Source organism: Marmota monax, unplaced genomic scaffold (assembly GCF_021218885.2).
Source record: "Marmota monax isolate L192 unplaced genomic scaffold, Marmota_monax_Labrador192_F-V1.1 WCK01_AAM20220418_F8-fsc00265, whole genome shotgun sequence".
Taxonomy (NCBI): Eukaryota; Metazoa; Chordata; class Mammalia; order Rodentia; family Sciuridae; genus Marmota; species Marmota monax.
The window spans coordinates 1,031,795-1,059,692 of NW_026694808.1; the positions used below are offsets into that span (position 1 = coordinate 1,031,795).

The 27,898-nt window shown below is 38.1% G+C and overlaps 1 long non-coding RNA gene across 2 annotated transcripts in view; it reads left to right on the plus strand.

Annotated features, from left to right (window-relative positions):
- LOC124080063 (uncharacterized) overlaps window positions 1–26,528 on the plus strand; it is a 108,918-nt gene extending 82,390 nt beyond the window's left edge. The window contains exons 3-5 of one of the 2 annotated variants that reach the window (XR_006847570.1): window positions 23,611–23,648; window positions 24,463–24,516; window positions 26,386–26,528. This is a non-coding gene — a long non-coding RNA (uncharacterized LOC124080063). The remainder of the gene's footprint in view (window positions 1–23,610; window positions 23,649–24,462; window positions 24,517–26,385) is intronic. The other variant, XR_009225070.1, reaches the window with a different exon arrangement.
- The last annotated feature ends 1,370 nt before the right edge of the window (window positions 26,529–27,898 follow it).

Below are 27,898 nucleotides of genomic sequence, written 5' to 3' on the forward strand. Positions count from 1 at the left end.
TAATAAAAAGATAAATTCTATTCATCAGAATGCTTGGTTAAATCCTTTGTTGATACCAATATTTGGCATTATCATTGATGGTCTCTCACACTTAATATGACTCTATTTTTTTCTTGCTTTTATGGACTCTGTTATCATGAGTGATATTCCTCGAGTAATGACCAAAGACCATCAAGGCTAGTGCTGAGGTGATTGGCACGAGGCCAGTGCAATCAGTCACAATTAAGAGATAGGGAAAATATAATAAGCTCTCTTATACAATAGTAAGTCTTTTGATTTAATGGATGCATGAGCAGTGAATCCATATACTGCTACTGAAGGCTTTAAACTATGTCTACAAATTTTATCATACTCCTTCCTCCCTTTAAGAAGTAGAGCTTAATTCTAGTCTCTTTGAGTGCATGGACTAAGTAACTCATCCCCAGTGAGTAGCATATGTTGTTTATGACAGTGGGGAACTTCATCAAAGGCACTGTAACTTCCACCTTTCTCTCTTGGGTCACTCACTCGGGAGAAAGACAGAATAAGGTCCCATCAAACAGCCCGTGGAGCCTACATATCAAGGCAATAAGCATTTCTATCAACAACCAAGTAAATTAGCCATCTCAGAATTAATCCTCCAGTCCCTTTTAAGTATTCAGATTATTTAACTATTCACATTTTGATTATAATGTCAAAGAGACTCAGAAACAGAGCTCTCCTTTCTAGAAAGGAGAGCTCTGTTTCTGAGTCTCTGCCCCACAGAAACTGAGACAATTATTGCTGAAAAAGTCTCTAGGTTCTGAGGGTAATTAATTATGCAGCAATAGATAACTAATACACCTCTAAGCTAAGCAATACTTTCTGTGTGTCTGAAATGTCGAAACCTGGACCTATTGACTGAATGGAGGAAAAGGTGTTCATTGCAATCAATTGATGGTTTGATCCCTTTAGGGAGAGAAGTGATTGGCATAAAAGCAGAGTCCTTGGGAAAACTCCAAACAGCAGTAAAAAGCATTGGAGAAATCTCTGGTGAAGGTGGGGGATATCATTGAGGAAGACCACGATTATCAAGGAGTTTTGGATGGTGATAGAATAAGGAAGTAAGGGAAAAATAAGACATAAAATGCCTTCCCCCAGCATTTACCAAACCACACCAAACAAACAAAATAAAACAAAACAACCCTCAGGGGCATTCACATGCATAGAGTTGGAAGTTAACATTTTCAAAACAAAAAAGCTTAATTCAAACCCAGTTTGAATATCTTCGCAGGAATGAGGAATGTCTGTAGTTGCAGTAGGAAGATTATGATTCTTTGACACCCCCCACTCCTGCCCCGTTCTGGGTCGGGTCCTGCACTCTCCCTTGTGTTTTCTCTCTGCCCTGCCAGCACCTTTGCAAATAGATCCTGGATTAATCACTCCTTGAACTGCTTAATTGGAGAGTATCATCACTTTTTTGCTGGCAGGGTCCTTGGAGGTGTTCCTGAAGCCCCACAGTGCTGGCCTTCACCTTTAGGCCACTATGTTTCAAGAACAGGGTCACATTATTTTTATTGTTGTTCTTAGCAGAGTGCTAGACCCACCAAAGGTAGTTGGTGCATGTTTGCTAAGTACACAAACAAAGAAAACCAGAGCAGATGGAGTCAAAACATAAGGAGGAAGGGAGGGAGAGAAAACCCATTCACAACAGAGGTGTTTGGTGTGAATCTAAGTTATATGCTCCATCTCCAATACCACGGAGCTTGGGAATAGAATGTGAGATTGCATATTCTGGATTATTTTGAGAAAAAACTTGGAACAAAGACAACTGGAGTTTTGTGCATAAGGGTCAAGGCTTTGAGGTCAGCAGATCCCATTGGATCTGTATTCTCTCTCTCAAGTTTTATAAACTTAAGAAATATAATTTAAACTTTTGTAACCTCAGCTTTCTCATGTGTAAAATGGGGATAATAGTACCTACCTCTAAGTGTTATTATAAGAATATAAAGAGATGTCCATAAACTCTTAAGAGTATGGTCAGACACTGGGACAGAGCTCCATAAATGAATGCTTTTATGTGTTCATATGTGTTCTCCCCATCCGATAGCATTATAATTCCACTGAAGATACACAAAAGCTAAAAACTAAGTCATATAAAAACTTATACCAGTGTATGTTCTGGATGATCTTTCCGCCTTCGTTCCATAATAAATATCTCATACTCCAAAGACCTTAGCCCTTCTTTAATCGTGATCATTCAATCAATAGTCATGGGTTAAGCATTTTCACCCTTGTCCCCTTTCTAAGTTAACCATACTTCTGACTTAGGGACTTTGCACTTACTATTATATCTGCCTCAAAACCTCTTCGCTCAGATACCATATGTCACCATGATTCTCTTCATTCAGATTACTGTGCAAATGTAACCTTTTCATAGAGGTCTTTCCCTTATCTGGCTTTATTTTTCTTTATGGCCCTATAATTATTTTTTTTTATTGGTTGTTCAAAACATTATAAAGCTCTTGACATATCATATTTCATACATTAGATTCAAGTTGGTTATGAACTCCCAATTTTACCCCAAATACAGATTGCAGAATCACATTGGTTACACATCCACATTTTTACATAATGCCCTATTAGTAACTGTTGTATTCTGCTACCTTTCCTATCCTCTACTATCCCCCCTCCCTCCCCTCCCATCTTCTCTCTCTACCCCATCCACTGTAATTCATTTCTCTCCTTGTTTATTTTCCCATTCCCCTCACAACCTCTTATATGTAATTTTGTATAACAATGAGGGTCTCCCTCCATTACCATGCAATTTCCCCTTTCTCTCCCTTTCCATCCCACCTCATGTATCTGTTTAATGTTAATCTTTTCTTCCTGCTCTTCCTCCCTGCTCTGTTCTTAGTTGCTCTCATTATATCAAAGAAGACATTTGGTATTTGTTTTTTAGGGATTGGCTAGCTTCACTAAGCATAATCTGCTCTAGTGCCATCCATTTCCCTGCAAATTCTATGATTTTGTCCATTTTTAGTGCTTCGTAATACTCCATGGTGTATAAATGCCACTTTTTTTTTATCCATTCATCTATTGAAGGGCATCTGGGTTGGTTCCACAGTCTAGCAATTGTGAATTGTGCTGCTATGAACATCGATGTAGCAGTATCCCTGTAGTACGCTCTTTTAAGGTCTTCAGGGAATAGTCCAAGAAGGGCAATAGCTGGGTCAAATGGTGGTTCCATTCCCAGCTTTCCCAGGAATCTCCATACTGCTTTCCAGATTGGCCGCACCAGTTTGCAGTCCCACCAGCAATGTACAAGAGTACCCTTTTCCCCACATCCTCTCCAGCACTTGTTGTTTGACTTCATAATGGCTGCCAATCTTACTGGAGTGAGATGGTATCTTAGGGTGGTTTTGATTTGCATTTCTCTGACTGCTAGAGATGGTGAGCATTTTTTCATGTACTTGTTGATTGATTGTATGTCCTCCTCTGAGAAGTGTCTGTTCAGGTCTTTGGCCCATTTGTTGATTGTATATAGATACATTTAATTCTTGGAATATTTTTTGTTTTCTTTGTCACAATGTAAGACCAGGAGAGCAAGGACTTTGTTGAGTTGTCTAGAACAGCGCCTGGCACCTAATGGATACTCAATAAATACTTGAAGAATGAATGAATAAATGAAAATCTAGGAGTTACAAGGTTAACAGTGTGTGATATTATCTAAAACTTGCAATTTACTTTCTTCATTTGGCCGTATTTTTCTTTCCACCTTGAATAATCTTATTTGATATTTTTTAATCATGTTGATCTTCAACTCCCAGCCCATATCCCAATTTCTTCCATGAATATTTGTTTAAACAGTGTGATTTGCATCAGCAGATCTCTTTTCTGACACCCTTCAGAGAGATTCTGGTTAATGAGAAACAATTGAACAAGAAAAGCTATGGAATGGATCTGTGATGCCTGTGAAAAGGAAATTTGTGCCATGGAGGCAATATCTACTAAATCTCTTTAACCTAACCATTTTGTGAATAAGAACAAGGACCCACAAACTCACCTGCTGTTTGCTTCTGTTTTCCTCTCAAGCTGGCACATCAGGGAGGGAATACACCAATTATCAGGACTGGTAACCAAGTCCTGCAGAAATCATTTTGAATGATGGCCTATCCAGTTAACAAATCTGCCCAGCCTTCAAGATAAACACAGTGGCTTTCTGATGAGATAGGCGAGGCATACTTGAGCCGTCACGATCTTGTTTCAGACTCTGAAGAACTAGGACATTTCTGTGTCATCATGAAGTGAGAGACAAAGAGGATAGAATGCATTTTCAAAGAATCATGTAAAGGACAGAAAATTGGCCTAAGGATCAGAAAGTCTGGGTTGAAGTCTTGCCTTTGTCTCACACAAGCTCTTTCTTGAGAGCAGACTGCTTAATTTACTTGAAGCTCAGATTTTTTTCTTTTAAAAAACTGAAAATAAAACTTGGCCCGCTTGCTCCATCATACAAGGTTGTTCTAAGGACCAAGTGACTTAACATATGTGAAATGACGTTTTGAGTTGTGAAGAGCTTGATACATATTAGTGTACCCCGTTCCTGAGCCCAGCTGCTGTGCTCTCAGCATCTGTGGGTGTACTGCACTTGGCATGGTAAGCGCTTCAACACCCTAAAGGTGCTGAACTCATTTGCCAGGGCCAATAACAGAGTATCACAAACTTGATGGCTTAAACAATTAATATTTATAAATTCCAATTTCTAGTAAGGTTGGTTCCCTCAGAGAACTGTGAAGAAAACCCATTCATGCCTCTGCTTTAACTTCGGGTGGTTTGCTGACAGTTTTGGTGTTTCCTTGGCTTATTGAAGCCTCACCCTGACCTTCATCCTCAAGTGATATTCATCCTGCATGTGTTTCTGTATGTCCAAACCCCTCCTTCCGTAAGAACACCAGTCACAATGGATCAGGGCCCCCTCTGGTGACCTTCTCATCCTTACTAGTTACATCTGCAATAACCCTATTTCCAAATAAGGTCCCACACTGATGTACTGGAGGTTCAGACTTCAATGTATGAGTTTTACTGGAGGTAAAATTCAACCTCTGACAATAATGTACCCAGAATCCCTTATCTGAAAATATCACTGAGAATCAAGATTGTTTCTGGGTTAATTTAACTTATCTTCCCTTGTGGTATGTTCTCTTTCCTCTAGCCTACTTTCAGTTGTAATTCCCCTTTGGTTTTTCTGACATCAGAAAGAGAGAGATGGAAGTAGTTAGCCACAGGGATGAAGATTTTATCACTCATGTTGATTATAAAAAGCAGACTAGAGTTGGGATGTAGTTTAGTGGTGTCATGCTTGTCTAGCATGTGTGAGGTCCTGGGTTCAATCCCCAGCACTGAAAATGAATTAATAAATAAATGGCCTAATGTTTAGAGGGTTTAATTATTGGTATTAAATTCACTATAGACAATGCGCAGATTGCTCCCATTGTTCTTCCCTTAGTAAGACACAGCCAGGTCTGCCCACATATATTTCACCTCACCAGTGGGAATAGCACAAATTACATCCCAGGAGGCTCCTCAGTCCCTGTACAGACACAATTTCACCAAGACTCATCTACAAATGAGCCGAGATATGCCTGTTAAGACAAGGTATTCAAAACTTGTAGAAAGGCCAAGAGAGTACAACCTGACCTTTAAAGGACATAGGAGGGTACAGTGTAACAAGCCCACCCAAGGATTATTTACCTGTGTATGGAAATATACTTTTTACAGCTCAGCTATTTATTGCTAATTAAAGACTCCGACTCTGAGTCCACATGATCCCTTGTAAGTCTTGTCCAGTTGAAAAAGATAACTTCTGCAAGATACTAACCTAGTAGCTTATTATGCTATTTTTTCTTAAATGCATATAAATACCTGGTTCTTAAAATATTATTTTCATCAAATTTGCCATCTTCATGGATCTGTAGTTAAGGAATTAACACATCTTTATCACCAGCCAAAATGCATCAATCAGCAATAGAAGAATATATCTCTGGTTACATCTGAATTTTTACAGTGGGTGGCTTGTTTCCTCCAGAACTGCTCAATGTCCCAAAGTAGGGTGGATGGAGACACTGATATTCTTCTGTTGAAAACATTTCTACTTCCCTTTTCATTCCTAGGAGAAATGAAAGGAGGAGGTTAAAGTCTGCTCTACTTCCTGCTTCACATTTCTTTACTCAGTCTAAAAAAGGGGGCTAGAGGAAAGAAGAGGGATAATTTTGTTCACACATATGTAGGACGCATCTAGAAGTTGACGATGGAGCAGAAAGTACACTGAAGTATCCACAGGGGGATGGGCACTAATTCTGGGCTGATGGTACCCAAATAGAAAGGGAACATCAGCTCTCAAAGGTGAAAAAATCAGAAAAGATATGAACTGGGAGGCTGTTCATTCTGTCCAGGATTTTTTGCAAGATTCTTAAGTATGTAACTTCATTTTTGTTTGTTTGTTTGTTTCTTTTTACAAAACTTAAAACCAATAGGAAATTATAAGAATCGATGGAAAATTCCCTGTTTCACTAAAATTTAAAATTAAAGTTCTTTTAAAGCTCCAAAATTGATCATTGCTATGCTCATTTTCAGGTTTTGGTTATATGTGACATTGAAATGGAAGATTTTGCAGAGACCCTTATGCACCAGATATCAGATATTAAATTGAGTTGTAAAACAGATTACCTTTCTTTAAAAGAAAAGAATCAAAGTCATTGACCATGCTCTCCTTCCCCAGGAATATAAAAGGGTATAGATGGATAGAGATAAAGGGAACATTCTTGACAAAAATTTCTTTGTAGAAAGCTGTGTGGAGTCTGATCTATCATCCCTTCCCCAAGAAGAGGGAAAAGATACTTCCCTTTTAGAAAGTGTCTTCAACAGAGCTGGTCAGAGAGCTTGCCTTGTATTCCCTTTATTTAGGAGACACGGTGATTCTTGGATGTAAAAATTAGATTACTATTAAAAAAATTGATCAGTCTTTCCCTTGCCACTTCACTTGCCCCTTGATGTGTTCCCTCTTCCATAAGACTTGATTTGCCAATGGAACCCTAGTAGATGTGACTCAACCAGGGGCTTGGATTATGCTTTTGTGGTAAGAATGCACTCTTTCTTAGTGTCTTGCCTTTGTCACAGGAAAAGCATGCCAGCAACCTGGTCCAAGGTGAATGACAGACTTGTGGAATAGTTCACAGCTCCACCCAACCCATAGATCCAAGAATAAACCATTTCTATTTTAAACCACTAAGGTTTGAGGTTGTTATTACACAGCATCTTTGTGGTACTAGCTGACCGATAATGTTGGGCAATTGCTTTGGTGATGGAACAAGGGAGAGTTGCCATCTGCTGTATTGGGATATGTGCTCACTCCCAGTGTGTTTAGGCAAAGACAAGCCTGAGTGCTTTCTGTGTGCTGGAAAGAGACTTATCAACTAAGGCTGAAGACTGGGCTGGTAAAGAAACAATGAGATCTTCTTTGATTTAAACAGTTTATTACTCACATAGAAGCATAAAGTGATGCTGCCAACTCTTGGTGTCCCTTGTTCCACAGGATTACACTAGAGCAAAAGCAACATGAATGATGGAATGTCCTGTTGCTGAAGAGACCATGCCATGCTTCAGTGGAGCAGTTTTATAGCCTGCAGCTGTGCCCTAAGTGGGAGTGAGACAGAAAGCCTCCTGCCTTGTCAGACTCTAGGAGGCAATGAGGAGCATCTCATGAAAGCCTCCCAGGAAGAGAGGAGGCAGGTGAGAGATGGCCTTGTAGCAGTTCCTTCCACATGGTATATTATTATTAGCCTTCAGCTCAAAAGAGGGTTTAAATGTACTGCTACAAAAAGTATTTTCAGATTCCAAAATTTCAAGCCAATTTTCAAGTGCCAAGATAAAATCTACTGCAATAAAAAACGTACCAGCTCCATTTATTACTGCAGAGATTATCAAAAATCTTTTTAAGGCATCACCATTGGTGTGAGTAGTCACGATGCAGGAAAAAAGTTTCTCTTCACTTGTGCATTGTATTTTCTTCTTTGTTATCATAAAAAGCTTGTTTATAAGGCTACTGTGAATAAAACTCCTTCCAGATGAGAGAGTTGGAACATAATTTTGATTTTTTTAAGAGAAATTCTAGTTAAGACCTCATGAAAAAATTTTTACTAATTTTGGGGAAGATAATAAAATACAGATTTTAGTGAATATTTGAATAATGATACAGACAATACTTATTAAATTCTGAGGTGAAGCATTTGTGATTCTATGAAAGGCTGATCTGTCCCTATTCCACATAATGCCACTCAAACAGCCTCTGAAGTCCTTTCTACTTCACTAGAAGTAGTCATCATGAAATTCTTCTACTTTGTCATTTGTATTGTTTAAACTGAGCAATTCAAGAATGTGTGTGTGTGTGTGTGTGTGTGTGTGTGTGTGTGTGATTTTATTGGTATTTTGTTTTCTTCAAGTCTCTTACATCTGAAAGCCCATTGGGTTTCTTTAACAAATGAAATTGAGAAAATCCTTAGTTTATGTGAAGCCCTGAAATCATACTTCAGTTCTGAAGAAAAGATCCCCCCAATTATTGTTGACTTTTTAAAATTATCTGTTGAAGGAAGCCTGCTTTTTTCTCATTACTTATCACTTAGTTTTCAATATGTCTTTAGCAATGGGATTATGCAAATTGAGAGACAAGCACATAATATTATTGAAGTCTCCATTGCTTAAAGAAACACACTGAATGTGTTAGAGAAAGAAATGAGAGACAAATTAAAAGGACAAACAATAATAGGAAAATAAATTTTAAAATAAAGTGGATAATTATTACAGGACTTGTCATAATTATCTTTTTAAGTGAATTTTATCTTTTTAGGAATTTGATAATTTTACACATTAACTAAATTCTCTCTAGTTAAGTGGGGGTTAAAAATTGACAATCATGCAACCTTTAAAAAATATTTGATGAAGAGATTCAGTGTCATATTGAATAATGGAAAAGCATGTTATGGCATGAAAGATGGCATTATGTGTTGCAACAAATAAAATTTGAAGAGCAATTCTTAGAGTTGTTAACTTCATGCCAGTCCATGTTCAATATGCCAGCTCATAACGATAGTGCTGAGAATGGCTTCTCATTCATGAGTGTTGAATGGATAAAAGAAGAAAGTAAGTTGAATGTGACCATTGTGGAAACTATGTTACAGTGTAACAGGAACATAGGCTGTAACTGCAAGAAATTTTAGAAGCAAATTCTACAAAACAAAATAAATGACAGGACAGCCAAATCATCAGGGAAACAATTAACGAAAATATTAATTTTTATTCATATTACTATTTCATATAAAGAATAAGAAAATTTCAGTACAATATATCATATGCAGTATTTTTCTTTCATCTCTACAGTGCATAAGCACTTCAAAGTGGTTCAAATGTAGCTGGGTGTCTCATATTTTTATTTGCTTAATCTGACAATTTGACAGGTAGGGGTCAAATGAAGGGTGAGCTAGGGCTCCCCTAAACTATCTAATTTATTTTAGAACCAATTTAGACACCGACTATGAGCTAAAGAGGTAAAAATCCACAGAAAACACAGGACCTTCACGTAGATCCAAAACTCTAGGGTCTAGGCCAACAACAGAATGGCTTTTGCAGCCATGCCTCAATAGCCTACAGCTGAAAGATGCACATAAAGATGGTCAATCGATTTGTTGTGTATCTCTCAACACTCGCAAGTTTTTCTTTTTAAATCTCTTTACATAAAAGTGACTTGTGGTTCTTGTCAACTGTAGACAAAACTAACTGAGATCCAAAAGCGACTGCCCTCAGAGACATTTGCTCTGAGCACCATGGAGTGTATAATCCATCTGCCCAAGATTTGCCCATCCCTGGGGTCAGCTATAAGACTCCGGGCTGCACTGTTAGTGTTTCTTAAGTAGCAGCAAGCCTTCCATTAAAAGTCTCTAGTTAGAAGGTAGACTTCATTCAAATAAATATTCTCTAGGGATTTTCTTTCTTTCCAAAATGCTTCTCCTAATGGACTTGAAATTCTTCTTCTTCTTTTTTTTTTTTTTTTTTTTTACATTTTCTGCCCTTGTTTTAATTTTATACCAAGAAGTGTGCTGCTATATACAAGTGGGTGTTTGGGGTTTAGCTAAATTCTAAGGTCATTCTCTAGATTGTGGGTTACCATAAGGAGAGGGGGTAAGAAAAATCAGAGGCAGTGGCAGGTGGGATTCATAGTAGAAATAAAGCAGCCCTTTTGGAAGCACAGATTCTTCAAAGATGGGTCAGTTACTGAGGGAGGGGATAAGGTACCACTAACTAGGAGTCTGAAGAGGCCCTGGAGGCCACTCATCATCCTAAGCTCAGCAGGTTGCACTTCCACTAATATATAATGCACATCTATTAAAGCATCATCATATCCAGAATGGAAGACTGGTGAAAAAAGCAATGGATTTTTAACTATTCTTATAAATTTATGTCAAGGTTGGTCTATAGTTGAGCTTTTACCAGAAAAAAATCAGGCCCTTCAAATTTGTTTTCTTTTCAGAAAATAAATAAATAAATAAATAAATAAATAAAAACAGGTTGAGGCTCCTTTTCTTATTCTTGTGAGAAGCAGTCCTGATGGTGCACACCCGTAAACCCAGCAACTCAGGAGGTTGGAGGATTGCAAGTTTGAGGTCAACCTCGGCAACTTCAATCTACCAATACTTACTGAGGTTCTAGTATAGTGTGTGTACCTTGGTAGGTTCAAGAGAAGCAATGAGGAATTAAACAAAAACGCAATCCCTGAAACCTGAAATGATTGCCCCTATGGTATTTGCACAAGTAGAGGAAAAGATATTAATTAGACATTAAATATAAATTATATCTGTGATAGTTGGTACAAAGGGCTGATTATGATACCATAGGAGCATATACTAGGGGTTTCAGGCAAGTTTTTCCTCAGGAAATTAAAATCAAATGTAGACCCAAAGGATAAGCAGGATATACCTGTGACTAGCAAGTGCAACTTTGGGGATGAGCACAGGGCATTTGGGGAAAGGAAAAAAAAGACCACTAGTAAGGATAGGGCATATTGGAAAGTGTAAAGAAAATTGGATAGAGGGAACATTTGGGTTGATCTTAATGCAAGATAGAAGTAGATGATATCAGAACACTCCCTTTGGCCCTAAATCTAGCATATATAACTGTGTTCTTCCACAATGACTATTTGTGGACTGACTCAGTGCATAGCCATGGATTGATTACATTTTCTTTAATGGCCACTCAATGCAATTATTCATTGACCAAAGTAACCAGATCATAAACAATTATTTCAGTCTTCTTAAGAACACATTAGCTTGATTATAGCAATAATTGGGAAAGATGACCCAGTTAATTGGTTTAGTGGAAAATGGGTTTCCCCATATATGCAGAGCTTAATGTAACCTAATATGTTTGGTTAGAATCTAGTTGGAAATGGAAAGATGTGTTCATGACAAGCTAGTTTAGGCTTTAAAATTATGTCTTTGTTTATGATCTTATAGTACTGATCTCATATTGACCTGACATGACCTGATATATTATGCATAGCTTCTGGGGTCCAAGGGATACGTCCATATATCTGTCAGAGAGCATTCATCAGCAATGCAAACATCAAGTGTTTAACATAGCAAGATACTGTGCTACAGTGTAAGCAAACAAAAATACTTAAGTGGTAATTTCTGTAGTGTTTATCTTATCCCCACATATGGTTTGGTAGTATGAGTCTGATATTTGGAATCACAAAATTGAAGTTTGAGTTGAAACTTGGTCATGAAATGTATGACTTTGGACATATGGTCCAAGGTATATGGAGCCTAGGGTTCTTATCTGTAATGTGGGTATTATAATATCAATTTTTCAAAATTAAATGAGATAAAATACAAAGAGGCATATATACAATAAATATTAATTACTTTCTTTTGTTTCTTTCTAAATTACCTAAGGTTCCTGAACATACATAATATAGCTCCAAATGGCAGCTACCAGATGCACAAAAAAAATGCATAGTACTAACAGCAATGTTCAATGGAGGGAATGTCAGGGCAGGACTCAAGAATAGGACAAGTTAGTCACTTGGTTTGTAGAATTACATCACCCAGAGATAGTGGGGGGATATATATACAGTGAACTGTATGTGTTCTTTGGACTCTTCTGCAATGAAACTTGTCTGTTTGAATCATATAATAACTTAGGAATGTCTAAGCCCATTTGTGGTGCTGTAACAAATTATTAAACTATCACAGACTAGCTAAGTAGCAGAAATTTATTTCTTACAGTTCTGGAGGCTGAGACGTTTAAGATCAAAGGCACTGACATTACTGCCATTCAGAGTCTGGTGCAGGTCTTTTTGCTGTCTTTTCACATGGCAGAAGACAGAAGAGCAAAGGGGATGGAAAGGGCCAACTTTCTCCCTCAGGCCCTATTAAAGGAGGCTTGGTGTGAAACCATACCAAAGCTCATCCATAAGGATACACCCTCATGACTTAATCATCTCCTAAAGGCTCTGCCCTTTAACACTAACATCTTGGCAATTAAGTTTCAAAATATGAATTTTGGGGGACAAATTTAGACCATACCAACTGCTAAGAAGACCAGTGTGCAGACACCTGTTCTTTATTTTTTAGACACAAAAAGCACTGCTCTGAACAAATTATTTCATTTATTCAGCTCAAAAGAGACAAAATCAAAAGGCTGAATTGATCTGCTGAACTGGTGCTTCATTATTGTTGTGCTAAGAGAATTTATGCAGGGCAATTGGCTACCCTTGCTGGCATCATCTCAGAAAGAAACAGAACTCCCATTCTGAGGACACCAGTTTCGGTTTTCCAGGATCCTCTGGACCCCTCAGCCTGCAAGAAAATTATGTCAGTGCCTACTTGGAACTGGCTGCAATCTTGTGTTAAAATCGTGATCCCATTAGCTGTAGGACTATTAATCTTCTTATAGGCTGTTAGACAGAAAACCACAGGCAGTGAAATAACAGCTGGTTGAGAGTGATGAAATTTTAAAAGGCAGAGTTGAGAGGCTTGGTGTGAAACCATACCAAAGCCCAGCCTTCAAGCATCTAGCCCCCTTACTATCCCCGCAAGGCTGGCTCAAACACGTTCTGAACTGGAAAGATCCACAAGGTGGGTGTGGGAAGCCTGAAGTGCTTCATTACTCATGTCACTCACTGCTTAAGTCTTGGAAGAGGAAGCCAGAACGTAAAATCTCTGGGCTCACAAAAATTCTGACCAGCTTACAGTACATTTCTCTCCCTTCACTTCCCACACTTATTCTTGTCAGCTGGGACACAACCATTGGCAAGTTGCCTACAGAAAGATCTGGGTGTAGGTTGGAGAGTTTCATATTCAGTAATACTCATATATTCTCAGTACCTGGCCTGGACTTGAGCTATGTTCTGGCTTAGGGAGCTATATCATTTTAGAGAAATGTAGATTTCAGACTCCCAAAGCTTCAAAGGAGGATATCAGAAGCCAATCAGGTTGGCTGCAGGGAGATGATGGCATGAAGGACAGGAGTGTTGCCAAATCTCTGAGCTCCCAATGAGCCAGGCTTGGATATAAAAGTTGGACTTTGTGTATGTATGAAATCACCCCAACCCCCTCCCATGAGCCCGTCTGCAAGATCAGTGAAGAAAAGCAAAAGTTCTAATATCTGGATGTTGTTGTTGCATGTAGGGCTGCAGAATGCAGGGATCAGGGTGCTCCTTAAGAAATAACCAGCACAGTTCAGCGTCTTTGATGCAGGACAACACTTTTCCAGTGACCTATGAGACATATGACATAGTGAAAAAAAACAAAAAGCTCTTCAGAGTTTTGCTTTCTTAGATATTTTCTTTTCCCTTTTTTGCAAGAAGAAATCTCTTCCATGAGGATTTGGAGAATTTGGAATCCTCCTACATCCCTCATTGGTTGGAAAGCTACTTTGAAAAATATCTGGCAGCTCCTTAAAAGTTAAACCATATGACCCAGAAATTTCATTCCCAGGTATATACACAAGGCAATTGAAAGCATATGTTCCCCCCCCCAAAAAAAAAACCTTGTATATGTATGTTCATAACAACAGTATTCATAGTAGTTCCAAAATGAAAATAATGTAAAGGCCATAGATGAATAGATGAACAAATATGGTATAGCCATAAAACAAAATATCATCAGCCATAAGATGAAGTGTGGATATACACTATGACATGAATGGAATTTGAAAGCAAAATGCTGCATATTGTATGATTCCATTAAAATGAAATATCCAGAAGAGGCAAATACATAGAAAGTAAAAACTGGTTGCAAGTAGTTGCAAGGGAATGACTGCTAATGGGTGTGGCATTTATTTTCAGGGGTAATAATGTTCTGGACATGAATAGTGGTTGTGACTGCACAACCTTGTGAATGAATATTCTAAAATTCACTGAATTATATGCTTTAAAATGGTGAATTTTATAGTACACGAATAATATCTTAATTAAAAAGAGAAATCTCCAAAGTGAAAAGATACTCTGGAAATTTGTATCTAAAGTATAGAATTTGAATTGGTGTGTGGAGAGATTCACATGCTGACTTTGGACCTTGGGTAGACATGTTTCACTCTGAGCACTTTATATCTATAAAATTATACTTTTTCAAAGGGTAAAATCATGAATCTCATATTAATATAAAATGAAACATATCAGAGACTTTATTTGGCTCATTAATTAATGAAAGGACTAGTTAGTGTTACAAGAAGTTCAAAGAATTCAAATATGAGAAACATGTGGGTAATAAGGGATGATGAAATGAACTTTCAAATAACGTAAACCTGGTCTATCCTCAGGTTAATAATCAACTGCATTTCAGAAGACATAATTCACTTGAATTTCTATGAACAAGAATCATTCATATTGTTATCAGTTTCCCCAAACTTATTATGTTGTAAAATAGCTGCAAGTCATTAAAATACAGAAAAAAATCTCAGACAGATATGTTACAAAAGGCATCTAGCAATCAAAATATTTTGCCCAAATAAATATTCACCACTTTTCCTGGATAGTCTGAACTATTTTAGGCACTAGAGTGGTTAAATAAAAGAATGAGTGAATAAATGCTATGGTTTTCATCATGACAATTCAGACTTGTAGATTCTATAATAAATAGCAGTCATGTCCATCATTATCCAGTTGATAATTATTTACTTAACAGTTGCTATGTGCCAGGCCAGGAGCTGATAATGCAGTGGTGAGCTGGGGGGAAGGCCCTCACTGCATTCAAATGTGAAAGCAACTAGCCACTTAATGAGAAACACTTGTCAGTGCAAGTAGGCATCCAGAGGAAGGAGAAACCATTGTCAGATGGAAAAATCTTAGAAAGGAAATGACACTTTGAGCTGAAGCTTGAACATACAACAAATATTTAATAAACACTAAAGGCAATATGTTTAGATACATGCTTGTGTTCTGGAGCCATCTAACCTGGGGATGAATTACAACTTTATTACCTGTGTAATCTTGGGTAATTTATATAACCTTTCTGTGCCCTAGTTTCCAAATGGAGCTAATCAATGGGACCTATTTCATGGATTTCTTGTGAGAATTAAATAAGATAGGAAATGTGAAATTCTATATATCCTGTACCCTGTGCATAATACTCACTAAATAATGGCTGTAACTATTAAACTCTTACTGAAATTTAGTCCTTTCCCTATGTCAGATCAAAGTCAAGAGGGAAAATAGCTGGACACAAGGAAGAGGCACTAATAGGTTAAAATATCTACAAAGCAAAGGGCTTATAGGGCATGGACATACATTATCTCCTTTCTTACAACAAACTTGTGAGTAAAATATTATCACAACATTCTTAAAGGTTAGGGAATGCAGGCTCATAGAATTGATTAAAGTCCTGGTCAACTTTGGACCAAGAATAAGTGGTTACCATATGTATGCTATATACTCAGGGTGGGATGTATGTGTATTGTGCTGAAAGGGTTTCCCTCTCAGAGATTATTTTGGCAGTGACAGAGCTTCTGAGTTAGGAAATGGCTTGAACTGAATTACAAAGGCTGAGAAATGTAAGGTGGGTTATAGAGACTATGGGGAGATCAATGAGCCTACTTAACAATGAGGAGAGGGGAGGGATGACTACGGTAATTTTCCCGTGGATGCAAACAAGGAAAGGCAGCTGGGGCTGAAAAGGATCTCAAATCACCGTTGCCAAGTATTTCATTGTACTATCTTTTGTCCAAATCCAACCTAATGCAATTTAGCTACAACTTCTGACGGAAGCCAGGTAGAGGCCTGGAGTCTTGCCCACTTGGCTTTCTGGCTCAATGGAATTTCCTAGACATCCCTGGTTCCTGGATGACTCCATGGTACAGTGAGTTTTGGGTAAAACTAATGACTGGTCAAAGCAACAGGGAATTTTGCACTGTTGGGAGGTCAAATATAAGGGATGTCCATGGTGGTAAAGGCAATGGTTTCAGGCTACCTAGAGAGTGAGGTAACTCAAAAAAAGCTAAAAGTCTTGGTCATAGCCAAGAAATCAGCTGTTAACTGGAGTTCAACAATGTAGAGTCTAGGTTGGGGGAAGATGTGCCAAAGAAGGTGATATCATTCCCAGGATATTTGAGTTGCCGTTGCTGTACAGGGATTTCTGGTGATTTTTATACCCACTAGAGCTTGACCATCTGGCCTAGTAACTTTCTATAAGCACCTTTATCTGAACATGTACTCTACTGACAATGTCAAAGACAGAGCTACACCTTGAGGTTCACCAGGGGATGTATGAGGAGAGTTACCAATCCCATGGGATTCATCACATCGAAGTAGGTGATGATTTAAGCTTGTAGATTTGGACCAAGTCCTCTTTATCTTCTGAACTATCCTTATCTGAGGCACTGGATGTCTCCAAACTCAGATCTGGATGAAGGACACTTTTCTTTAAAAGTCACTAAATGTCTCAAGGGTTTAACTTAAGCTAAACAATAGAAATTTATGCAATTTATTTGATGGATCTTGACTTTGGATCAAGCCCTAAAGACTTCAAGGTCACACTGTTCCTGATATTTAATTTCAGATTTTCCTTAATGAAGAGTTTTTATAAAATCAATAAAAATGTTCTAGTCAGGCTGCTGATGAGAGAAATGGCCTTTTGGTTATGAAAGGAAAATACATATTGGACTTCCACATAGCAATAAGGAGACTGGGTTATGGAATTTTCTTTGCAAATTGTGAATGTCTTTGTGTGCAGTAGTTCATATAATATGCACTAAGGGTTATTAGAATCTGATAAGCTTCTTTGTTGCTTATGAACAGACCGTGCATGCTGAGAGTAACAATCTAATTATCCAAACTGCCGGTATCCAAGATACTGTCTCCCAAGATTAATGTGTTTGCATTATGAGTTTCCCTCTGAGTGAGAGACAGTGGTCCTAAATAAATTGCACTGAATTGCTGTAACAAACAATGAAAATAAATCAACTTCTCATGTCAATTCTAGACTTGGGTGATTTCCACTGTGGATTGAGCAAGGCCAATTTTGTTGTATGTTAGAATTAAAGCAAAGCAATTTTGTGGACCATAAAGAACCATGACAATCTTTTCTGGTGAACTAACTTCCTGCTCTTCACACAGCTCTGTCACCTGGAATTGTCCTTTTGTTCAACGTCTTTCTTCAGATGCTCATTTACATTTACCACCATGGACATCCCCTATGTCTGATCTCAGACAGCCACCCACAAGAGTTCAAAATTCCTGGTTGCTTATGATCCTGGGTATTAGAGTAGTCTCAAAGGCTGTTCACCTGTGGATGAGATGTCCGGACATAGGAGTTGCCTTGAATGTGTTCATTGAAAAGTGGGTCTGGAGTCACACCGCCCAGGTTCAAATCCCAACTTCTCTGCTTATTTACTAAGTAAACTTAGAAAATACTTAACAATTCTGTACTTCATTATCATTGTCTGAAAATGAGGATGATATTGCAAATATTTTTTTATTTTTTTAATGAGGATAAAATGAGGTATTAAATTTAAAATCATAAAATGGTGCCTGATATATAGTAGGTGCTTTCTCAATAATGTTATCATTTTTATCTTTGTATGACTATGTAATATGATGGAAAGAGTCCTTTGCTATGGTTTGAATGTATCCTTCAAAACTTTTATGTTGGAAAGCTCCTCTCCAGTGCCACAGTGTTGGGAGGGGGGATCTGTTAAGTGATTAGGTCTTTATGAATGCATTAATGTTGCTTTTGTGGGAATGAATTAGTTACTGTGTGAGTGGGCTTGTCATAAAAGTGAGTCTGACCCTTTCTTGCTGTCTTGCTGACTCTTTCTTGCCCCTCTGCCCTCTTCCATGAGAAGACACAGCACAAAGGCCCTCACCAGGTGCTGGTGCTATGCTTTTGGACTTTCTAGTTTTCTCAACCAAGAGCTAAATATGTTTCTGTTCATTATAATTACCCCATATCAATATTGTGTTATAGTAGCAGAAAAATGTTTAAGATATCTTGCACATGGAAAATTTAAAAAATAAAATCTGATGCAAATCCTGGTTCTACTTCCAGAATTCCAATTCTGTGAATCTAGAAATTTTTATCTCTCAAGAGAGGAAGTGACGTTTTTCCTTATGGAGCTTCTGTAATTATGTAGGAAAGTGTATGAAAGTAAAGGTAATAGGATATAGTACTCAAGGACATAAATTGGTGTCCTGGGTACAAATCTGATCTAGACATGTGACTTCAGGTAGGTTATTTTCCTTTCTAAGCCTTAGATCTAATGTCTACAATATAAGAACAGTGATACATTTATTGGGAAGATTAAATGGTTTAACAGTTTCTGACCTGGGTCCTGTTGAGCAGTTGATAAATGGCACTAAGCAATATCATTAACAAAGCTCTTTACCAACACCTGGCAAGTGCCCCCACCTGCCATGTTCTTTCTCTTCCCCCTATCCTTTCCTTGGGATGTACCAGGAACTTCCTTCTCCTGATTAGGACTCATTGCACAGGGGAAAAACTTTAGAGTGGCTCTCAGACCTCTTCTCCCTAATGTACACCCCATCTGCTCCCTTAGGAGGGAATTTGCCATGAGATCTGAGGAAGCAAAGCCTCTGTTCTGGGCCTCATGCAAATATTGGGCCGTAAGAGTGAAAGGAATGTGTCTACTAGGGGTCTCATCCAAGACTATGTATCTCTCTGTGGTTGCTATTTCTCTTCCAGGCAACTGAGCAGACATTCTGCTGATGGCTCTTAGCATTCCTCAAGGTAAAGCTTGAGGACATGTATTTTTATTTCAGAGGCCATGGTTTATGGAAGTTGCTGTTTCTTCTACTCATTTTAACTCAATAAACAACATTTTGCCATTTTGTAAATCTCTGTGCATCCCAAAATATTTGTACGACAATAAAACTTTGTGAAACATAGGCATTTATTAGCACTGTTCAACAGATCAAGGAAGAAAGGGCAATGTCTCTCATTTAGTGAAGGTCTAGTATGTGTCAGATGCTCATGAAATTCTCAGTCTTACTGAGGAGGAAGATTTGAAAATGAGAAATTGGAGAGAGCAAAAAGTTTTCTGGTAGTAACACCATGAATGGGAGGATCCACAGAGGAAATTAATCCAGTCTGTTTGACTCCCAAGACTTGGAGCCTAAACACAAGGCTCAGAAAAAATCCTTTTCCATTACTCATGCATTAGTACTAAAATATGACAGGGAGAGGGGTGGCCCACAGATTATTTGGAGGCAGAGTTTGTTATTTCTTACTTGATTAAAATAAAAACAGGAAAAGAAAAATCCTAAATAAGTAAAGAATCTGTCCCCAATAAACTTATAGAACATTAAATTCATTTGAATGACAGGGGAAATATCCACATGAATCTAGCATGCAGCAAACCTGAAAGAAATCATTTATTTATTTATTTATTTGGCATAGGGAGATTGAACCATTAAACCACATCCCCAGACCTTTTTATTTTTTATTTTTTGTTTTGAGACAGGGTCTCACTAAGTTGCTTAGGGCCTCACTAAATTGCTAAGGGTGGTTTTTAATTTGCGATTCTCCTGCCTCAGCTGGGATTACAGATGCCCAGCTTAAAGAAATTTTTAGTAAAAGCTAAGCTTTTGTTGCACAGTATGTAGCCAGTAGCCATATGTGAATATTTACATGTAAGTTTAAATCAGTTAAAATTAATATGGTTAATACTTTGCTGTCTGGATCTCCTGCCAACACTGCTGTCATCAAGAGCTGGGGAAGTTATGCCCTACTGAGCCTTCCATGGGAGAAACTGCAGAGCCCATTCATAGACTGGAATTTCAAAAACATGCCCTGATGGAGACTAGTGAGTGAGAATCAGGAAGGGAAGCCCTTTTGTCTTCCAGAGTGTCTCCCAGAAAATGAAGAAGGGCAGGAGGAAACTTTTGGGATGTGGGACTCTTCTGTGTGTTAGTGTGGCAGTGGTTTTGCGTGTAGATCTCTCTTCAAGCTCATCAAATTGTATATTTTAAATAGGTGGTATTGTATGTAAAATATACATTGATTTAAAAATATATGGTAAACACTAAACAATCAGACAAACACACACACATACACAGGAGGGCTAAGTGAAAAATGACAGAAAATATAAAGTTTTGATGAAGCTATGGACCTGTTGGAATTCTCATAACTCTGGAAGGACAAAATACTGAGACTGAGTACTTCGAGAAGAAAATAGGCTTATTTAGCTCACAGTTGTGGAATTGAAGGGCATGTTACCCATGTCAGCTCAGTGCTGGTGAGGACATCATGGTGGATGCCATCCATCCCAGTGTTGGAAGTGTGTGAATGAATGAGAAATCACATGGTGAAACAAGAAGCCAGAAAGGGGTTCAGGGGTTGGGTTTGCTCTTTTATTTATTTTTTTATTTTTTTAAAATTTACTTTATTTAGTTCTCGGCGGACACAACATCTTTGTTTGTATGTGGTGCTGAGGATTGAACCCGGGCCGCACGCATGCCAGGCGAGCGCACTACCGCTTGAGCCACATCCCAGCCCGGGTTTGCTCTTTTATAACAACCATCTCTCTAGAACTAACCAGGGTCCCAAGACAGAACTATTTTAATTCCTCCCCAGTGCCACAAGCTCAGTGGCCTTCCCATTAGATCTCACTTCTTAAAGATTCCACGACACCTCCCAACACTCACACAATGGGGACCATATGTTCAGCATATGAAACCTTGGGGGACAAACCACATCCAAGTGACAGCAGTCCCAAATACCATACAAGATCAATACTAATACCCCAGTAATGGTACACTGATACCCACTGTTTGGGGAGAGGTGAGAATTCCCTTTCTTTGATCTGAAATAGCAACTAAAATGTGCGGTTTTCTGTGAAGTACCTGACATGACACAAATGGGCAGCCTGCCAACTTCCTCAGGATCTTGCTGGGATTAGAAGGCAAATGTTGATAAAGCACATTGAGGCATTTACACCAAAGGAACAAGAGATTATGCTAATAAAGCTGTGCTATTTGTAGTTTACTATAACGCAGAAAAAAAATGACAAGCCAGTTTCTTCCATTAGGGTGCTCTAAGATCAAACATATTTGTTATTGTTTCTTTACCTTGTAAAATGTCTCATCTTGTTCAGAGATTTAGTTAAATGGGAGATTAGAACTCTGCCTTCTCACCTGCATCTTGAAGTATACTTTTGACCAAAATATCTCATGGCCCCAGAGACACTCTTCCAATCACATCTGAATATAAGTGTAAAGATGACCTGAATTTTTGCAAGTAAGGAAGGCTTAATCTTATGTAAAGGAGCATTTTAAAAGCAAAGATTGATTTGTTTATTTCTTGAATAAAAAATATGTCTCAGTTTAGCAAATTAGTAGTGCTAAACCACAGGGGAGGAGAGAAAAGGTGTGGGAGAGCACAGAGAGAATGCCAACCTTTTCTGTGCGGTTCTGATCAATCATTTCATTTATCACATGAGACCAGGCACAGCAGTTATTGCATTATAGGGCTTATCAAGCTCAGATCTTTGAGACCCCATTTAGTATTCCAGAAGTATGTGCTCTGATTAATAATAGATGGTTAGCTACATAGTTAAGTAGAATGATTGGCACCGTTTATTGGTTGTCTTTAAAAATAATTTAATGAAATTGGTTGACCAGAGAGCAGAGGTTTACTGTTGTGCTGGCTAACAAAAGCCTGTCTATAAACGAAGAAATGCCTACCTACAAAGATAAAGCTCTTAGAGCTTTCTGGAAATTTGCCATTGTGTGTCGTAAGCAAATTCTTTTGGAAGCTATGGCTCTTGAATCTTCCCTTTTTTTATAGAAGGATATTTATCCCTTTTTGGTAATCATCAAAATTTGATGCTGTTAAGCATATCCCTGAAAGCAGGCAAAATAATTAGAAATTAACAACTAGTTTGGTGCAGACTTTATTTGATGGACTGAGTAAAGTTTGGGAAGAACAGGCTAAAGTTTGGTTGTTAAAAATGGCCCGAAGGAAGTGAATAAACACGTAAGCCTGAATTTAAACATCAAAAGCACAAAAAGTAGAAAACCTGACATAAAGAGTGAGCCTGATGTGCATGTGTAAATGTGAATGATGAAGCTCACCCTTTCCACTGATGCTCACCTATATGAACTGCATCAACAGGATCACCTGTTCAAATGCTTCCTAATCATTTAGTATCAATAAGAAATTAGACAACAGCAAAAGTTACTTCATTGACACTCTGATCTATTCCTGCTTAGTTTCTGCATAGCAACCCTCTCTGGGTTGTGGTGACCGTCACCTCCTCCAGCCCTTCACGCCTAAGACTGTTCATGGCTCTCCACTGTGAGTTCAGGGACTACGCTACCAATCCATTTTGGTTCCCCAAATCTTGCCCACATTTGTAACTAACCATTTTATTTAAATCCCTCCATCACCCAGCTTGAGTGGGCTGTCTGATTCCTGCTTGGAATCTGATGTAGACAGTATCCTGAGCTCCATTTGTCAAGATGAGAGACTGGAAGTTAAGATAGCTCGTGTAGTGTGGCTGAAGAAACACAGCGAGTAATTGGTGATGATTCATTCTTCAAGAATACAGGGTAGGGCTGGGGATGTGGCTCAAGCGGTAGCGTGCTCGCCTGGCATGCGTGCGGCCCGGGTTCGATCCTCAGCACCACATACAAACAAAAGATGTTGTGTCCGCCGAAAAACTAAAATAAATTAATTAAAAAAATATATATACAAAGAATACAGGGTAGAGTGTCTTCAGATATTGCAGTGACTACAGTACACAGCTGTGGCTTGAGTGTTCTAAAAAGGAACTGGATGACAACTGAGAGGAGCTCACAAAACAAGGTGAGCAGGGCAAGTGTGCTGCCAGCTCTTCTGAGTTTTCCCATGGCTCAGTCCACCCACCCTGAAGTAAAGTGATAATAAGCAGAGGAATGAAGGTATCAGCACGTCTAAGCCTTACAAGTTCCTTGGAACACTGGAGACCGAACTGGAGCTTCTCAGAGTCAGCACCTCAACTGTGGTTATTGCTTTAGAAATCACCACTTGACTGAATTTGTCTTTGTACTGCTAACTCTCTGGCAACTCACCAAGAGAATCTAACTCTCCTCTAGCATTTTTCCAACAGGAATTAAAGATGAAGAGGATTTCTGCACAGTAAAAGGGGTATGCTGAGTGGGCTTCTCAGTCCATTTAAAATGAAGACAACTAATATTGATCACATGGCTAGTATATGGTAGATGTTGTGATGATAACTTGGTGTAAAATGTTAGTATAATGCTTCCATTTTGCAGATGAAAATACTGGACTGTAAAGATATTCAGAAACTGGCCTAAAGGCTTAAAGCTAATCCATATTAGAAGTGGGGCTTAAATCCAAGTCTGTTTGGTATCAATATCCTTGCTTTGAACCACTATATTATGTAGGTAACTGTATTTATTTTTCTTTCCCTTGCTTTCTTCTCTGAGATAGGCAGTACAGTTGCAATCACCTACTAAATATTTTCTACTATTACTATTCCATAATTCTGTGCTCTGATTTTACTTTTCCCTTACTTCTTCCCAAGCTTCAACAGATGTCATTTCCTTGATGGAAGAGTTCCTTCCTCCTTGCTGAAGGAAGGCCTGTCTTTGATCTTCCACAGCTTTGAAATTATTGAATCTAGATATTGTTCAACTCTCTTGTCTGTTCTTTAAATTGACAAAACAGATTTGTACTAAATGTTGAAAAGTAATGGATCGCTATTTAAGAAACGCTAAGAGCTCTTCCACTCAATATTTTCCCTGAACATAGAAGTATTTCCAATTATCCTGCTTTTCTTCAAACCTAAAATCAACAAATGAACAACATATGTCAACTCCCATGAAGGGCTACTACAGAATCCTGGCTGTTCTTACTTACTGGAAACCTTTAACATCGGTTCTTTGTGTTTCTGTTACCGTGACATTATTTGACTCTTTCCCATGTTTCCTTTTTCCAGCTACAAGGCACACTTCACAGAAACGGACTGATCATTACAAGTAGTATTCACCAGGTATGCTGACAGCTTGAAGTGGATTTCATTTATGTCCTTAGCAGGGTCATTTTGTCCTTATGATTATGTCAGTTCATCACATTATGGCATCTAGTACAACTAATATTGCCCTATTCATGCTTCAGATGTCAGCCCAAAGGTCACTTACTATGACCTGCATCTCTGACCCTCCAAAGCCACACTAGACTGACAAGTTCCCTGCCTGATCCCCTTCACATTAACTCCATCAGCATAGCTTTGCTTTTTAAAATATTTTATTTTGAGAACAGATTTAGGTTCACACCACAATTGAACAGAAGGCACATGGAATTCCTATATACTCCCCTGCCCCCCACTACACACAGAATTCTCCAAAATGGTAGCATGTTTTCTACAGTTGATGGAACTATATCAGCGCATTGTACTTAAAATCCAGAGCATACATTAGGTTTCACTCTTGGTGTTGTACCCTCCATGGGTTTGAGAAATGATACATATCTACGATCATAGTATCTTACAGTATGGTTTCACAGAATAGTTCTGTGCTAGGTATCTATCATTTCCGCACCCTTCACCCCTGTGAATCACTTATCTTTTCACCATTTTGATAGTTTTACCTTTCCTAGAATGTCATAGAGTTGGAATCATATGGTATGTAGCTTTTGCATATTGGCTTCTTTTCTGTACTAAATAATATTCCATTTTCTGGAGTTACCATAGTATATTTATCTTGTGGCCTACTGAAGTACATCTTGGTTTGGCAAGTTATGAATAAAGCTGCTATAAACATCCATAAGCATTCAATATCTTCCAGTATATATCAAGGAGCATGACTGCTAGATTGGATAGGGAGAGTATATTTTGTTTTTAAAGAAATTACCAACTGTCTTATAATGTAGCTATACTATTTTACATTCCAGAAATATATGAGAGTTTTTGTTGATTCACATCCTTACCACCATTTGAAGTGTTTGTGTTCTGGATTTTGGCCATTTAACATTTTAATATATGGTATTTCATTTTATTTATTATTCTGGTACTAAGGATTTAACCCAGAGGTACTTTACCATGACCTTCCTTCCCAGGCCCTCTGATTTTTTATTTCAAGATAGGATCTCACTAAGTTGTACCTTCATGCCTTACTGGTATCTTATTTTAATTTTCAATTATCTAATAATATATTTTGCAAAGCATATTTTCATATGCATACTTGTCAACTATCTTTTTTGGTAAGGTGTCTGTTCAGATCTTCTGCTCAAATTTTAGTTGTTCATTTTCCAGCACAGTTGTTTAATACCTGTGTTCCCTGCAGAAGTATCAGGTCCTTGAAGCCAGGGTCTGTGCCTTTTTTCTTACCGCTAGCTCAGGACCATAGGAGTAAAGAGTTTATTTAATGAAAGAATGAGTATGTGCATGAACTTCAACAGTGTTCTATAATAAATGAAGTGATCAATATGGTTCTGTTGACACCCATATTGGCCAGCTTACTAACTTTCTGATTGTGAGTAATTTACTCAGCTCTCTAAATCTCAATATGTTCATTTATAAAATAAAAATAGTAATAAAATAAAACTTTCTGCAGTTGTGAGAATTATGTGAGATAGAAAACACAAAAACACTGTGAACTCTGGTACTAGATATTTATAAGGTATTACTTATGATTAAGTGAAGCAAATTGAGCCTTAAATAACATTTCAGGAAAACTTCAGGCACAGAATAATTGTCATCCATTTCAATATTTACAGTCCAGTTACATTTGAGCTATTCATAGCTTCTGTTAAATGAGTACAGTGTGTTCTGGTGCAAATGTTTGCCACACATGATTTCTAATCATATGACCACCGTTCACTATTCTAGCATCATGTCCTTTTTTTTTTTTTTTTTCCACAGATGAAGAATCTGAAGATCAAAGAATTTAAACAACTTGTGCAAGATCCTAGTGCCTGAGCAGGACTTTGAAGCCAGGTCAATTTGATAGCAAATGCAAAGTGTGTTCTACTTGTCCTGAATGGTCTTTGACAACTATAATAAATCTTCCAAAATAATAAGCTCTATACTGCATTTTTAAAGATTTTTCTTAAAAAAATAATTTTATTTATGCAAGAGAAAATTAAGAAGCTAGAGAATTTCATTGGTTGCTTTGGATGACCTTTATAGAAGTGTCTCTACCATATGGCTTCCTTTAATTTGAGCTATGTGAGTTGGGTCAATAGGACTCTGCAGTTTTCAGCCCTCTGCTTCTATGGCCAAGGGCTCAAGCAGGGACTGTGATTAGTCCTGCCTTGGCTTACTTTAACACCAGCCTCTTCATGTCAGATATGCACAGGAAAACTTTCCCCAAAGGAACTGTATGTTTCAGCTCCAGGCCCAATATGAAGGCATAAATACATTTGTTCCTTACAACAGGGCCAACATAAATCCAGAGATCAGACTTGATGGAACATTTTTCATTACCTACATCAGGACCATTTATGTTTTTAGTGACTAAAAGACTGGACTATTGAGACCTATTTCCCACATCTTGCTATGGCCATAAAATTCCAGCGGAGAAAGGTTTCAGAGACCACTGGGAGAATAGATCACTTGGAAAGGGAGTTTGGAGCTGCATCTATTCCCACATACTCAGTCACAACATAACAGATGTAGATGTAAAGGAGTCTGTTAGAATCAGTCCCCTGCAAATTTTAGGAGTTTGACAATTGCTAGGATTTCTATTTTCGTCTAGACTCTGAAAACATGTTTAGTGCTTATTCTGCTTCCTAGGTACAGTATTCCCCTTCAGAATGCTGGTTGTTGCCCTAGTTTTTCTTTCCCCAAATCTCCTAGAGGCAGAGATATTTATCTTCTCTATATTGCTGCATATTTCTTCTTATAAAATCGACTCTTTGCCTATCATAAAACTAGAAAACAGTGAGTGCTCTATCATGATTGAAAGGCTACAAAGAAAAGTGATCTTTCTTCCCCACTCAATGCCCACCCCCTGCTCCTGATATGACCATCATCCCTGTCCTAAGACATTTGATGAGGTCCTTAAGGATCACAGATGTGAAAGGTTGTCCCCATCAGTAAGTCTGACTTCTGCCCTACATCACTGAATTTTATTACCTTTATCTGCTTATTGGATTACCATTAGCTATTTATCTTGACAAATGCATGACCATAAATATAATTTACTGGATTTTGAAAACTGTAAGTCATGGCTTGTTTGTATCATTCTTTGTTTCCAGGCAGAATTTAGTAGTACATATGTGTTATTAAGGAATCCATCCTCTATCCCACTATGAGGAAGGGAATATATTTCCCAGCTTCTTTCCTCTTTATTTCCCTGCCAAGGAGGCCCAAATAGAATCTGCCACTTGGTTTATATCCTTTTTTATTTTTTTCTGGAAACAGAAGGATATGG